Source organism: Hyperoodon ampullatus, assembly GCF_949752795.1.
Source record: "Hyperoodon ampullatus genome assembly, chromosome: 12".
Classification (NCBI taxonomy): domain Eukaryota; kingdom Metazoa; phylum Chordata; class Mammalia; order Artiodactyla; family Ziphiidae; genus Hyperoodon; species Hyperoodon ampullatus.
The window spans coordinates 76,091,971-76,105,044 of NC_136925.1; positions in this window are offsets into that span (position 1 = coordinate 76,091,971).

A 13,074-nucleotide genomic window follows, 5' to 3' on the forward strand; every position below is an offset into this window, starting at 1 on the left:
AGAACTACCATATGACCCAGCAATCCCACTACTGGGCATACACCCTGAGAAAACCATAATTCAAAAAGACACATGCATCCCAATGTTCATTGCAGCACTGTTTACAATAGCCAGGACATGGAAGCAACCTAAATGTCCATTGACAGATGAATGGATAAGGAAGTTGTGGTACATTTTACAATGGAATATTACTCAGCCATATAAAGAACAAAATTGGGCTTCCCTGATGGCGCAGTGGTTGGGAATCTGCCTGCCAATGCAGGGAACACAGGTTCGAGCCCTGGTCCAGGAAGATCCCACATGCCGCGGAGCAGCTGAGCCCGTGAACCACAACTACTGAGCCTGTGTGCCACGACTACTGAAGCTTGCGTGCCTAGAGCCTGTGCTCCGCAACAAGAGAAGGCACTGCAAAGAGAAGCCCGCACACCACAATGAAGAGTAGCCCCCGCTCACTGCAACTAGAGAAAGCCCGTGCGTAGCAATGAAGACCCAATGCAGCCAAAAAAAAAAAAAAAAAAAGAACAAAATTGGTTCTTCTTTATACTACCAATTCTTCTCATATAACTGGCAATACTTGGGTATCAGTTTGCATTTAAGAAAAAAGACAAGGGACTTCCCTGGTGGTGCAGTGGTTAAGAATCTGCCTGCCAATGCAGGGGACATGGGTTCAATCCCTGGTCCCAGAAGATCCCACATGTCGCAGAGCAACCAAGCCCGTGCACCACAACTACTGAGCCTATGCTCTAGAGCCCGTGAGCCACAACTACTGAGCCCATGAGCTGCAACTACTGAAGCCCAGGTGCCTAGAGCCTGTGCTCCCCAGCAAGAGAAGCCACCGCAATGAGAAGCCCATGCACTGCATCAAAGAGTAGTCCCCACTCGCTGAAACTAGAGAAAGCCCATGCACAGCAACGAAGACACAATGCAGCCAAAAATATAAATAAATTAAAAAAATTATTTTTTTTAAAAAAGAAAGAGGACGTGGTGTGAGTTTTCTTTCTATTGTATATAAATGTCTTTTATTCTTGCTACCATTTTTCCTGATTAATCATTCTGACTGGGAGTTCTGTGTGGGCAGGGTGGGCCATGTATCATCTAACAGGCACTCTTGCTGAGTGATTGTCCACTTGCAAGTTGCTCAAGTACCAGACTGAGGGGAATTTTGCTCTCTTGGGCATAACCATTGACACTGAAAGCCTTAGTTTCTTTTGGAAAGTTCATTAAAATTCTTTAGGAAGAGTCATAAACTTTGCTTCTCCTCTTTTCTCCCCTCCCCACATCCCACCACTTTAGTCCTAGGCAAATTGGGACGGACAGTCACTCTAGTTAGTCTACCTGTGTTGGCACGAGGTGGGATGGGGGTGTAGGAGGGCCTCCTGGTATCTTTCTCCTATATACAGATCTTTAATGAACCTCCCCTTTTCAGCACTACTTCCCATTCCTACTCTGCTTAGTTCTCTGACTTTGAGGCAGGAATCCCTATTGGGTACCTTGTTTACAAAAATCATCCACGTAGGATATTCTCTCGGTTATGGCTTTCTTTGTGATTTCATTAATCAACATACACCCTTCAGTCTTCCAGAAATGCCTTGGCGCCGCTCTTATACTAAAGATACTCTCCTCTTATCTGTCTCATTTTGTGGTTATTCCTTTTTCATGCTTCTATTTTTTTTTATTTCATTGGAATGTCAGATGGATGAGAGGCAAATAAGTGTGCCACTTGCTGTCTTGAGCCAGATGCTTCTTCTCATGTGATATTAACAAGATATTATGTGTGGCTTAGTACATTTTGTCATGAAAAAATTTTAAACAAATACAAAATTAGAGAGAACGCCCAATACACCCATGACCTAATTTTAACAATCTTCAAGATTTTGCTTTATCCAAATTTCAAACATGTTTTCCTTTGATAAAGTATTTTAAGGCAAATCTTAGGTATCAAATTATTGCACCCTTACATACTTCAGTATGCATCTCTTAAAAAATGGTATTTTTTTAACACAACTGTAGTATTGTTATCAGTGACAAAATTAACAATTCTTTGATGCATCTAACATGCAATCTGTAATTAACTGTTCATAATTGGTTGTGAAATGCTTTTTTTACAGTGACTTTCTTTTCTTTTTTTTTAAACTCAGGATTCAAATAGGGTCCACACAATGCATTTAATTGTTGAAGTTCTTAAGTATATTGATATCTGGAGCAATTGCCCTGCTCATCCCTCTTGATTTCTCCTGCCATTTACTTCTTACTGAAACTGGGTCAATTGTCTTGCATAATGCCTGACATTCTGGGTTTATCTCTTTGCTTCCTCATAGTCATAGTTCATGCAAATGGAAATTGGGTCCAAAGTTCTGATTAAGTTCAGGAACACCTTCATGTTACAAATTTTTCATCTGTGCTGTTGAGTAAGGAGACACGTGGTGTCTGGCTATTCTTTTTGTGAAGTTTAAAATGACTGGTGGGCTCAGATGACAAAACTTGATACTTTTATTGTAATGTTCCCTTTTAACCTATAATTTGATGGGTTTACTCAATGATGACCATCGTTTGATTAATTATTTCACTAAGCATTGCAAAATGGTGATAAAAAAAAAGAAAAAAACTTGATCTTTTCTTCTACATGTAGCAGTTGGGAATCTTCTGTAAGAAAGCCTTTGCTCCCTCAGTTGGAGTTACCCAGACATACAGTTTGTTCAAGAAAGACAGAACAAACACTTAGTTATTTTCTCTCAGTTTCCAATTTTCAGAGTAAGAACTTCATGCTCTGGTTAAGTCCAGTGGTAGTTATTGTTTCTGTAAAAACTATTGTTCTCTCAATTTCTGCAATTGTCAGCTAGATTTTTTTCTCCGACAGAATCATTGTTTAAGAGAGTATTCAAATAGTCACATGGAAGGGTATTTTGATTTCTGGTATGTTGTTTATTTCTAGTTTTATTACTTATTGTTTTTTTTAAACTTCCTCGAAATATGATAAACATCACATTTAAAGTGTTCATTTTGATCAGTTTTGGCATATGTCTATGTATATTCTTAACAATCAAGGTAAAAAAATATTTTCACTACCCTGCAGAAATTCCTTGTGCCCCTTGGTAATCCATCTTTCCCTCCCTAGGCAACCATTGTTCTACTTTCAGTCATGATGGATTAGTTTGCATTTTATAGAATTTTGTAAAACTGGAATCATATAATATGTATCCTTTTTATTGCCTGGCTTCTTTTACAAAGCATAGTGATTTTGAGATTCATTCATATTGTCGCTTATATCAATAAGTTTTTCCTTTTTATCGTTGAGTAGCATGCTATTATATGAATATGAAACAATTTGTTTATCCATTCAGCCACTGATAGACATCTGGGTTGTTTCCAGTTTGAGTAATTACAAATAAAGCTGCTGTGAATATTCTTGTATAAGTCTTTGAGTGGATGGATATTTCGTTTACTCTTGGGTAAATACCTAAGAACAGAATTTTTTTGTCATTTTGTAGGTATATTTTTAACTTTTTAAGGAAACTGTCAGCCAGTAAGTTCTTTTTTAACCACTCTGTGGATCTCAGCCTTTTAATTGGCATGGTTAGAGCTTTTCTGTCCCACACAGTAGCTACTAGCTACATGTTGCTATTGAGCATTTGAAATATGCCTAATCTGAACTGATATGCCCTTTAAGTGTAAAATACAAACTGTATTTAAAGACAGTCCAAAAATGTAATATATTTAATTAATAATTTTTATATTGATTACATGTTGATTCAAATGCAAAATTAGAGGGACTTCCCTGGTGGTCCAGTGGTTAAGACTACACACTTCCACTACAGGGGGCATGAGTTCAATCCCTGGTCTGGGAACTAAGATCCGCATGCCCACGTGTTATTTTTTAATTTTTAAAAAATTAAAAAAAAATGCAAATGTAAAATACAGCTAATTTTGATAAGATGATTCTACTTTATGTTCATAAATCTTACTATGTACATTGTTGAAAATAAAAAAGGATAAGGAGGACCAGCACATGAAAGAGATGTCTTCCTATGGGCCTCCAGATCCAAGATTTTTATAGCACTGGACTTTTTAGCTACCTGGTCAGCAATAAAACCTATAAATCTGACAATGCCCATACTGCCCGTTGATCAAACTATACATAGCAGGGGTGGCCCAGTGGATGGTGCCCTGGTGGCACAGTGGATAAGACTTTGAGCTTCCAATGCAGGGGGCCTGGGTTCAATCCCTGGTCAGGGAAATAGATCCCACATTCTGGACGCATCTAAGAGTTCATATGCCACAACTAAGGAGTACACCTGCTGCAAATAAGACCCGGAGCAACCAAATAGATAAATAAATATTTTTTTTAAAAAAAAGGACTTTTATCTCAAAAGTCAATGAAACAAACAAACAACCCAATTTAAAAAAACCAAAAAACAAAAAGCAAAAAGCAAAATATACATAACATGCCTAATGCACATGACTAACATGAAAAGGATTATTTGTAATGGAGGTGTTTTAGGCTGACTATAAGCAATCTCTAATCTTTTGGCTGAAGCAAATGTAATGGCAGAGAGATAAGGGGTTATGTATTGCCATCTTCTGGTGAGTTTCATCTTCTCCTGGCAGTACTTAATCAGATGGTGGATAAGGTTTCACAATAGACCCTTAACATAGCTGACTTTCCTAAATTAATGCCCTTATCAATATGAATATATGTATTTATTAAATTAACAGTGTAAATTACACCTGAAAAAGAATTACCTATTTTTATTTTTGTTTTTTTTTCTTTTATTCTGGCTGTGCCACGCAGCATGTGGGATCTTAGTTCCCTCACCAGGGATCCAACGTGGCCCCTGGCAGTGGAAGTCCTAACCACCGGACCACCAGGGAAGTCCCATCGAACTACCTACTCCTAGACATAGACTGTTTTTAAGTTTCAAAGGGCTGGGATTATGATTGTTTTGTTCATCATTGCATCCCCAGTACCTAACACTATTTAGGGTCAATCTAGGTATTCAGATACGTATGTTGAATAATAATAATAATAAGTTTTGTTATTGTCTTTATATTGTCTGACTTTGCGTTTTGAATCAAATGGAAATTGATTCCTGAGTCTGAGGCCTCAGGGCTATCTCACAATTTTCTAAGCTCCTCGCCTTGCTTCTTGTTTTATCCAACATATTTCTATTACTTCTGGGTGTTAAAAAGCCCCAGTTTTCTATGAAAGAGGTGATTTTCTTCCTCTTCCAAACATCCTATCTCTTCCAATGTCCTGGTTAATTTCAAGCACTTGATATTTTCCCCATGGAATATACAAACAATGCCCGAGATCTTTCCCTAGTGATGAAATTTTATCTTGTTGACTCCTTTATTCTCTACTATGGAAGTTTTGGCCACATTGACTTGTAACAATTCTGTTCTCCATTACTGTGTTATCCTTCACGCATGCTCCTCTGGCAGATGGACCTTGCATTTTTGCTGGGATGCCTCTTTCTGATGAACGACGATCTCAGAGAATGCACATTTTGGTTGTCAGAGCCAAAGTACTCACCATACGTATTACATACTGAATGTGGAGGGGATAAATATCAACTAGTCCACCGAATGGATTTTGTGTATCACAAAACAGTGGCATATCAGTTTAGAGTGACTTGTTTAAGGTTGTAAAGCACACCAGGAATAGATGTTCTTCAGCAGTTTTGCCACCTTTTTTCTCTTGAATCTTTTACACATATTTGCCTCTCTATCACAAGAAAAATAATTTTATAGGAAAGCTGTTTCCTCATAGTCTTGTAGTGAGAAATGATTTTTCCTTCCTTATTTGATTATGTCATTATGCTTCACACTCCTCTCTGGTACATTTCCAGGAGGAACTTCATCTGAGATTAGTTTTTCCTTTTCTACCCTGTCTATCTGTATCTTTCTTCTTTTATCATCTCTCCTTTTCCCCTTCATACCAGTTCATTTCCTCATTATCCTCTTCCTGACTCACTGATTCCTTTGTGCTTATATATTTTCCTGTCCTGGCGTGGTCATTTCCTCCCTGTCCTGTGATTACCACGATTCCAAACATTTTTGGTGTTAAGCTTCTGAAATAAACTGATGCACTTATAAGACACTTTTTCTAGCAAATAAAACCTCACACCTTATTCAAAGGCATGGTTTTTGTGTATAACCATTAACAGCTTTACCCTCTTCCCACTTGTTAATTGACAAAAATGATAACTACCATAATTGAATACCTACTATGTCTCAGGTACTGTAGGAATCACTTTCCATACATTATTTCTAATATTTATAAACTTCTTAGGAGGTAAGCATTACATTCTGTGAATAAATGAACAAAGTCTCAGAAACTAAAAATAATATATCCAAGGTCACTCAGCAGAGGTAGGATTAGAACTCAGAATTATCTGAGACCAAATTTTGTGTTCTTCTCATGAGATTATATAACCTTTTAAAACTAGGTTTAGTAGAAACCTAAATAGTAGAAGCATATTTCTACTATCTCATTGCTACTTTATAAAATTTGAATAACCCCAAAGACATTTAAAAATAATCCAAATTTAATGGAAGCTTTTTCCAAATCTGATAATTGTAGGACAGCACAGTCCAATAAAGCTTTCTGTGATGATGGAAATCTGTATCCGTGGTGCCTAATATGGCAGCTACTAGCCACGTGTAGCTTGAGCACATAAAATGTGGCTAGTGTGACTAATAAACTGAATTTATAATTAAATTTAACCTTAGTTCACTTATTTTTGGTTTTAAATAGACAAATGTGGCTACCACATTGGATAGGGTGGCTACAGAATGTACAAGCATTCCTCCAATTTTTTCCTATTGTAGTAGTTTTACAGCATTGCTTGCCTACTTTTAGGTCCTTCTGTTCCATTTGAGAAGGGCAAAATAAATTATTTGAGTCTTTGATTATGATCATAGTAATGGGTGTCAGTGGGAATTATTTTTAAATATTAGTTTCTAAGAGCAATATTATGGCATTACCATATATCTTTGCTCTTGCTTAGCTTCTTTTCAATGAATGTTAAAAACGTAACACTCTTTTCTTTAATTGGGACTTACTTAGCTTCAATGTGTAACGTAAAGCTTTTCTTTTAACACCACTAATTCACAGCATATTTTTTTTCTTTACTCCATAGCATCATTTATTGCTCTCTATATGCTTTGTACGCATGCATTTAGTATTTAAGATACAAAGAGGATGAGGTTACATACTCTACATTGTGGGTATCATCCCTGTGTCATATAATTTATGTATCAAAACATTAAAAAAAAAACCTCAAAATGAACTGGGGATGTTATTCACATAAATATTTTTAAAGATATTCTTCACAAAGTATATATTTTTAGCAAACTAAAGCATACAATGAAATCTGTTTGAAATAAATAAAAACAAAATTATGTAAAGATAAAATGTGGACCCACATAATACATATCTATCTTGTTTTTAAAATATCATTTACTGTTTGATTCTTTTGTATTATAAAATGAATCACCATTTTACCAAAAATAATCCTCTAAAGGTTCCTTTAATAAATGAACTCTTTTATTAAAAAGAGATTATAATTATCTTTTGGGGAGTATATCTATCACTTACATATAATACATCTAAAATTATTTTGATAAGGGCAAATTCAGGTTATAGTAATGAATAAACCAGAGTTGTTTCAAGGAAAAGTTTGTACTTTGTAGTGTATAACACAATCTCAGTTACAAAATGAAAGTATTTGGGCATTGAGAACCTTGAATGTATAGGCATTTGGTATCCATTAGTGTAAACTGTGTGTGATTAAAAAAAAAATCATTCACAGGGGAATACAATTCCACTGACTATACATAGATTTTCAAGGACATTTCTGTACTGTCTCTTCCCCTGGAATTCTTCTGTTAGGGTGTGAACTAAGTAAGAGGAAATGAGCATTTAATAAAACTTAAAAACAACTACTCCAGTGTTAGCCTGCTTTTTGTTTTCAAAATTTTAATGACCTGTAAGAGATAAGGAAAAAAGCTGGTGGAAGCAAAAGTTAGAGAAAAAAAATTAGTTATTTAGAGTATTGTCTTTCTCTTAATATAATAACACCATTTCAAAGCTTAGACACATTTTATTTATAATCAAAAAGTACTTTTGGTGGAGAACACTGCTGAGAATATTTTTATATCTGGACAATTCATTTGAGCTGGTTAGCCATAAGCTTCTGTGTCATGAATTCCCTTGAAACAAATAAATGTGATGGAGGTATTTTTTCCACCTATGGGATAACACAAACTATCTTTCTCATTTATTGTTTAAGTACACTTCTTCAAGGTTAAATTTATTTTAAGTTATTCAAAATCATAAAATCATGCTCTTACATGTAAGAAACAACAATAAATTATGTTCAAGATTTAATATTCACCAAAAAATATTGCCATTGTTTTACTGTTTTCCTTTTCCATTTCTACTAGTCGTTTATTTTTTTTATATAAATATAATTTCTACTAAAATACATATTTAGATATTGAATAGACCCATTTTAGTCCTGTTGAAGTCCACTACTACTGTTTCAGTTTAACTTTATTTTATATCTTCTCGATTAATAGCATGACATTTAAAAAATGAGAACTTATAATAATGTCACTATAATTAGGAAATTATCACCATAAAATTGGCTAAAATAAAACCTAGAATAGCTCTTAGAGATTTTCTAATCCAAGTCATTTTTAAAGACATTAGGAATAGGATTTGTATAGGTCAGGCACTATAGTTACCATAGATTGACCTCGGGATCTAAATGCTTTATAAGAGTCCTTTCATTAACTCATTTGTTAGTTTTGGGATGAGTATTATAATCACCTCAATTAACATGTGAAAATATTTAAGTTCAGAGACCTAGGAAAGAGTGGAAGAAATGAAAGAAAGAAATCAATAGTCAAACAACCGAAGAGGTAAAACACCTGCTATACATGATAGGAAAGAGGAAATTAAATTTCTAATCTATCAAGTTAGAAATGATTTGAAAGATAAAATTGAAGCTCTCTTGTTTTCTGAGTATTCCATTGTACAACCCTTTTGGCCTCGGACAACTGACTGTCATGTAAAATAAGCTTTTAGGGCAAACAGAGTTTAGGTATGTGGACTTCCGGGTTAAATTGTTGAATCTCATTTTACACATTAGGGAAAAACCTCATTGTAGTTAAATGACTTGGCCAAGGTCATAAAGTGATTCCTTTAAGTACCTGAATGTTGACAAAAAGTCTAGACTAGGGTCTGGAGGCTGGGAGGAGATTATAGAAGGGGAAAAGAAAAGGGAATTCTTACCTCCTTCCCTCCATAGAGCCATTTTCCATGTTCCAATTATTTGAGAGTAGGAATGAGCTTCCTGGATGTAACTTTAGCAACTGCCTTGATGTCATGGCAGACAGGAACAGAAGGAATTTGGGCAGCTGATCTTCTGACTGTGGGTCCCAGTGGAATGTAAACCACCAAATGCTTTGTGACCAGGCTAAAACTTGAACCAGGGCAGAAGGGGCGGAGAGTGGGACTTGGCTGAGAAGACGAACCTGCAGTAAGTAGTGTGTTAATTATCTCTACACCACACCCCACTCCCACCCACAGTCTTCAGCCTTGCTCTCCATTTTGTTCTGTCTTCCTTAGATTTGTTAAAAGAGAAACTGAGGCATATTAAACTTTTTAAGAGCTAGTTGAGGAAAAATCTGTTGGAATTGGGTGGGGCCAAACCAGAGAGGTTGGGAGACCTCCGCCCCACCCATAGGGGCTAGGGAAAGATTTTACCGAGAAGAGGTGGAAGCCAAGCAAGGAAATTATTCCATTGGCTAAGCTTAAGCATTTACCTTATTTGGAAAAGCACTGTTGGCTGTTCGTGGTTGGCTGTTCATGACTGGCTGTTCTTAGGTTCTGATTTCTTAACATTGAGACATTTCAAGCTTAGGTTTTTGTTTGCTTGTATAGGTTACTATGGCATTAAAGCCCCCTCAGTCTAATGGCATCCTTGTTAAGTTAATTTAACAGATTTAACACTATTATTATTAACCAAACCTTGTCAAATTTTTATTTGCCAAAACTTGCATAACCTATCACACTTCGTACAGTTATGTTTTTTTTTTATTAACCCAACTTTGTGTAGCCTATCACGTTTTGTGAAGTTATGTTCATATCCATTCTCTTATTTAAGTTTTACCATAACTGGAGGTGCCTGATATTAGAATCTCCATTTTACAAATAGGGCCTTTGCTTGACTATGAGTAGATGGGGAGATTGTAAGCAGGCAGGGCAGGGGGTCCCCAGAGAAAGAGAAACAGGTATGGTCTTCTTGACAGAAGAGAAGCCAGTTTTAGCCTAAGCCGTTTTGTGATCTCAGCCTGGCCACAATCCTTGCCCTTGAACAGATCTCAGTAATTAATGATCTTAAGGGATCAAAAGAATGCAGAATCAAATGACTAATATCAGACAAGAGAAGTAACTATAGCAAAGATAATATATCAGTTGTAAAGGGTCCCAGTTCTGTTTCAGTGGTAATGATTAGCCTGAAGCGCTCAATCACCAGCTCAACTGGAACCTAAGGGATGATGTTGTTGACCTTTTCTAACCCTCATGACTTCAACTAAAGCTTGGACTCTGTCCATGGCCCAAGCCCTTTCATGAATATGTATGTACTCAGCTTAAAACTTCCCCAATTTTGCTGTTTGGGGAGACACTGCTTTGGGAAAAATCCCCGGTGTTCTCCTTACTTGCTGCAAGTAATAAATCCTTCCTTCTCCTGCTCTTTGGCTTGGTTGTGTCTTTTTGCCTGACACCCACAAGAGGCGAACCCTGTTTTCGGGTAACAGGATGGCTGTAGTTCTGTAACATCCCGTAAATGCTAGAGTTCACGTGCTTTGCTCTGGAACATGAACTACTAGACTAAGTGCTCTAGTTTTCCCCAGGAATGTCATAGAATCTCTTTAGAAAGAAAACCACTTTTTGCAGAAGGGAGGAGGGGGGAGCAGTGATGGAGGAGTGGGAATTGGGAGGTGCAATGAAGAATACCTGGTTATCTGGCTGTCAGGTGTGCTTCTTAGATTGGGGGTTTGGGGGGAAATGGGCAGTGGACTGCACAGTAAACGTATTTACAGTCAATCAACTTATTTTCATTCCCACATCTCTCATACTTTTACTCACACCTGGCATTTTCATGTCCCAAGATTCTCTGAGGTTTGGCGGGATAGACTTGATCCCTAGAGACCCCGTCCTGTGTCTCCTGTCCTATTTCATTTGTCACCACTCCATAGCTCATTTCAATCTTTCACAAAGTTTTGTCTAAATCCAACTGTGTATTCCTCTTTGTTGTATGTATGCTCCATTCTTTTTCCTATACTCCTTTCCTTTTCTTTCTTTCCTTTTTTAAAAAATTTTCATTTTGGTGTCATTGTAGACTCACATGCAGTTGTAAGAAATCATAAAGAGGGATCCCGTGTACCCTTTACCAAGTATCTGCCAATGGAAACATCTTGCAAAGCTATGATACAACATCACATCCAGGATACTGACATTGGTACAATCCATTGATCTTATTTAGACGTCCCCAGTTTTACATGCATTCGTGTGTGTGTGTGCGTGTGTGGGTGTGCTTATGTCCTTGCAATTCCCTCAAGATTCATCCAACTTGCAGGTAACAATGATTTGTTCCACCTTTTTGCTGGATTCTAGCATAATGGGAATTTGAATATCAACTTATCAAATGTAGCTTTAGAGAGCCATAGAGAATACGAAAGTTTTTATTTTTAAAAATAAAGAAATTGGTTCCAAAAATTTTAAATATTTGCCATCACTCCTAATAGGTTTTAGAATGAGTTTTTGAATGAGTGACTTGGGGAGTGCTCAAGAATGAACACTGATCATTGTAGGAGCCTGTATTATTGCGATAAAAGCAAGTCGTGTCATGTGAAATTAGTTTTCTTATTAAAATATGTCTAGGCTGTAGGACCTTCACTATTAACAATGATTGTATCAAACAAAGTGAACTATTCCTGTGGGTGAGATAAAATCAGTGAAGCATCACTGACTCAGCTCTACCGCATCTTTCAGACCTCACGGGGTTTCTTCTCAACGTGACAGGCATGCAGAGATTTGAATGTGCTGTTCATGTAAAAATGCAGGTAGGTGATGCAGGCTGTATGGTAGCTCCAGTTATGAGAGATGCTGGTCCTTTTCTTGGGTTCACATTCCTGACTGTGTTGTTCATCTCCTGGTCCTGGGTGTCTGCTCCAGCAACTTCCATATCCTCTGCATTCCAGCAAGAAGAAAGGAAAAATGGGGAAACAGAGGGCACTTACCCCTAACAACAGGGTTGAGAATTGACCCTTCTCACTTCCATTCACACCTAATTGGTCAGCACTTAAATCACCTACACATACCCAGTTACTTAGTATACTGGGACTTTATTTCACCCAATAAAATAATACACAGAAGAGTAAATGTATAAGAATGTACAAATGAATACATATGTAGACACATGAACTTCTCTTTAAAATCCACTTCCTAGAAATATATCTACAGTTCACTGCAGCATAGATTGTGACCATAAAATGCAATATTTTTGTTGAAAAAAGTTTTGAATTAGCAAAAAACTTGGGAACAGCCTAAATGTCCTTAATAAGATCAGTTAAATAATTGCATTTATTTTATTGGATCCAAATCCAATAAAATAAAGGCAATAAAATAAATCTTGTTAAGATCTTTTAAAGTAGATATTGCAAACGAATCTTTGGTATAGTATAGAATGTACTGGAGGATGCTGATATCTTTACGTTTCATGGTCTTCCTACTCCAAGAGTGTGGTGTTTCTTTCCAAATATTTCTTTTCTTTTATGAATAAATTTGATTTTATAGTTTCCTTGATATAGATATTGTACATTTCCTGTTAGTGTATCCTTAACTATTTTATAGTTTTTCTCATTAAGATGACTATATTCTACTACATTTTCTAATGTTTATTTAAGATATATAAGAAAATCGCTGATTGTTAGTGTGTTGGTGTTTTATTCAGTAAAATTACCAAACTCTTATTGCTTTTCATAGTTTAACAGTTAATTTTC